Below are 4,381 nucleotides of genomic sequence, written 5' to 3' on the forward strand. Positions count from 1 at the left end.
TGGTAGGGATAGTGACCATTCATAATTTGCAAGATGGTGGGGCGATAAGAGATGGTAGTGTATGAGTGATAGAGAGATGAAATAATTGAAGTGAAAGAGAGAAGGCAATCAACAGTAGATAAAAGAGGGGAATCAGTAATATGGTCATGCATGAGCTCATTATTCCTTTCAAAAAATATATTTTGTTCAGATCAACGACAGTTTCAATGAAAATTACTAAGCTTGTAGATTTATGGCCTAAACTAAAGCTATTAAAATTAATTTTAGTACAAGCAAGACAAGGACTCTGCAAACCATATCGCAAGTCTCACTGTAAGCTACTTACCCAAAGAAGAAATAATTTCAATGTAGAGAGGAATCTTTAGTTCTACCAGATGGACAATTTATTTTGTGCTAACGGTGCAATAAAATATACCCAGTCGATATTTCTACTCTTTTGTTACAATATTTCTGTTGATATATACTGCGTTTGTTTCAATTAATTTTTAAAATCATGAAAAATTTAGAAAAATAACTTTGCCTTATTAATCTATTTTTGGAATATAAATTAAAATTTTCGTAGAATATTTTAAAGTAGAACCAGGGGTGGTCTTGTGCAGATTAATATCAAAAGGATTAAGACATATATAGCATTAAAGTAGAGTGGATTTTTTATGTTGTTATGTGGTGTACAAGTTGATGTAGACTGTGATGAATAACAAGTCTCAGTTAAACCAAGTTAACATGGAAATATAGATATAAAATGATAATAACAATAATGATGGTGCAGAGATCATCTATATGCACACACACACACACACACATACACAAACATGTAAAACATTTTAAAATATTAAAACAGAACGTTTAAAGCACAATGATGGTTTAGTAGAAAGTGGGTTATACATCTTTAGATTGTATACCTGACTTTCCTACTATAATATTAAGAATATAACGGAACGCTGAACTCCAGACTATCAACTTAAACAACACTTTATTTAGGTGGTAAATATATACATCTTTAGTTCTTGTTGTTACAGCTTCTGTTGTGTATGAGCATAGTTGTTGGGACGTTGTTCTGTAGTTGTAAGCGAGCTGTCGAGTGTAAGTCCGAAAGATGTAGAGAGACAGCTTTAATACGTCCATGCTCAATCGCTGGCCAGCGAGAAAGAGAATGAATTGAGCGGGAACGCTTGGTTGTTTAATTCTACGCATGCGTAAGACTACGCATGCGCACGGCGTTACTACAGAGCTCCCTTGCCAGTGCGGAAACGCACGATAAATGAAATCTGTTAGAACGCCTGAGGCAGGAGGGCCACTGAAAACCACCCACAAGATGTGGTACAAACACACACAAAGAAAATTCAAAGAAATGAAATGTACACTTGTGAAATACATGCATGCAACGTATAAATGAAATGACAATGACAAAACAACCGTGATGACAACTGTCCAGGAAACTGGAATCACACGATGTAAAAGTCTGAGTGTTTGTTTTCCCTGAAAGGAAAGAAAATGTATGAGTGCACAAGTGTGTGTGTGAGAAAAAACACAGAACAAGTGAAAGTGTCTGTAGTATAGACTGCGAAAAAGTCCCAAAACACCGAGATAGAGTACATTGATGAAGACGTCGGCGCAGGAACTGCTATAGCTGTGTTCTGTATGTGTGGTGGTAATGATCTGTTGACAGTGGTAATGATCTGTTGAAACTTGGCGACGTCGGGGGGGGAATGCTTGTAGTTGGTAGTAGTAATTGTTGTTGTCACGGTGGTAATCTTGGTTGGCGCACGACACTGGTGGTGAAAAGGCTGTTTGGTGATGAGTGTTTGAAGAGGTACGCTTTTACAGAACAATCGACAGACAAATCTCTGTACGATCATTAGCGAAAACCTCGAAGAAAAATTTTCTTAACCCAAGATGAAAAAACGACCGTGCGAACTCAAAAAGGAGAAATGGTGACGAATGGAAAAACAGAGGACTCCTTTTATTTAAACGTGTCACACGGTCGAACACCAAAATATATATCAAAGATGATATACAAGTAATTACGTTATACTACGAACATTAGTGAATTCGTAAATACCAGTAATGAGACGATAGAACAAAAAACAACCGTATGAAATGAATAACAAGAGTTATAGTGTGGCATAAAAGATGTATGAATATGTGAGAGTGTGAAATGCGACATATAAGAACATGATAAAAAAACAGGCCATATTTGTTCTGTAGTCGGGTTCACCAGTTATAAGTTGGTAGTCCAGAATTCATGCTGCGTTTTTTCTTCGTCGGGGGTCACCACATTAGTAGAAAGTGGGTTATTGCAGCTCAGCGGGCTGTGTGATCGAATCACATCGGGGTCACCACTTTAGTAGAAAGTGGGTTATTGCAGCTCAGCGGGCTGCGTGATCGAATCACATCGGGGTCACCACTTTAGTAGAAAGTGGGTTATACATCTTTAGATTGTATACCTGACTTTCCTACTATAATATTAAGAATATAACGGAACGCTGAACTCCAGACTATCAACTTAAACAACACTTTTTTTAGGTGGTAAATATATACATCTTTAGTTCTTGTTGTTACAGCTTCTGTTGTGTATGAGCATAGTTGTTGGGACGTTGTTCTGTAGTTGTAAGCGAGCTGTCGAGTGTAAGTCCGAAAGATGTAGAGAGACAGCTTAAATACGTCCATGCTCAATCGCTGGCCAGCGAGAAAGAGAATGAATTGAGCGGGAACGCTTGGTTGTTTAATTCTACGCATGCGTAAGACTACGCATGCGCATGGCGTTACTACAATGGTTTATGTTAAAATTTAAACTCACTGGTTGTATTAAATAAACCCACTGATTAATTTGTATTTATATTAAGATGTTAGCCTCTAATTTATAATGTATTCTTAGGGTTTAGTCTCATCTATAAGTGAACCAAATTAAAACAAGATATTTTTGATATATTAGAAATTTATGGAAGAAGAAGCAGCTAAACTAGTACAGCTAAACATAGTACAATGATGTGAGCATAGCAAGGGGAAATAAAGTACAGATTTCCCATAATATATTATAAGATCCATGTTATTTCATCCAGTGATGGGTAGGTGAATATAGTTATTCTCAGGAGTTTTTTTCAGGAGGGATAATTGCCTTTGCTATGATGTACTTCACTTGTATTTCCCCTTGCTTCTACTCTATTTAAAAGGATAAACACACCTTAGCTATTCTTAACTGACTTTTATATGTGTTAGCCCCCTCCCAAACCACTTAGATCCTCTGAAGAAGCCTAGGGGCACATCCATTATCCAAGCTTTGTCTGCTCATCCCTGCATAACACTGAAGAGATGGAGATAACCTGGAAGATTTCATTGCCTCTTGGCAGAAACGACAGTAAGGAACTAGCACCTGCACACCCATTCAGTTTTTTTGCCAATTTGCTCGTTTGCTCAATTGCTCATTTGTTTCCATATGCTTATATCTATTCACACCTTTGCTTATGCAGTTACCAGCTTTTTCACTCGAGAATCTGTGCCATTCATACATGTGTGTGTATCCATCCAATACATTAGAATAAATAGACATACTGGAATGTTTACTGGCTGATGTCTATCAATTTTATATCCTCTCTGTTTCCTTATTTGCCATATATATACACAGATATGCAGGAAGTAAATAGACACCTTTAATTTTCAAAATCTTTTATTTAGTATGCAAAGCAAACAATTGAAATGTAATCGATAGGTAGGACTACATACTTTAGTATTTAGTTGACATTCCCTTTGCAGTTTTTAATTCAGAAACTCTTTTTGGTATTGAACTGATGAGCTTTGTGATTGTCTCTTGTGGAATTTCTGTCCACTTTTCACGCAACAATCGAAACAATTCACCTTTAGATTTAGGTTTCTGTCAAGCTTTTCGTATAGCTCTATCTAGTATGCTCCTAAGATTTTCAATTGGGTTCATGTCAGGAGATTGGCTCAGCCAAGGAAGCTTTTTGATCCCATTTTCAGTCAGCCATTGTTGATTCCTTTTTGCTGTGTGGCCTGGAGCCCCATCTTCCATGAATAAAGACTCATTTTTCGTTACGTCATCATGCAAATAATTTGGAAGTAGTCCTTGCTTAAGTATTTCGATGTATTTTTCAGAATTTATGGTTCCAACACATTCAATCAGCTCAGAACGACCATTGCTGGTGACAGCTCACCATACCATTACAGAGATACCGCCATGTTTCACAATTGGTTGGAGTCGTTTCAAATCAAATTCTTGATTGGGAAGCCTCCAGACCCAAACACGTCCACTGTCTGAAAATAATGCAAATCTGGATTCATCTGAGAAAATCACTCTATCCCAAAATGAACTGGATTTTTCTGACATCTCTTTAGCCCATTTCTTTCTTTTCATGATATCAAT

Source organism: Octopus bimaculoides, chromosome 1, assembly GCF_046866305.1.
Source record: "Octopus bimaculoides isolate indiv1 chromosome 1, ASM4686630v1, whole genome shotgun sequence".
Lineage (NCBI taxonomy): Eukaryota > Metazoa > Mollusca > Cephalopoda > Octopoda > Octopodidae > Octopus > Octopus bimaculoides.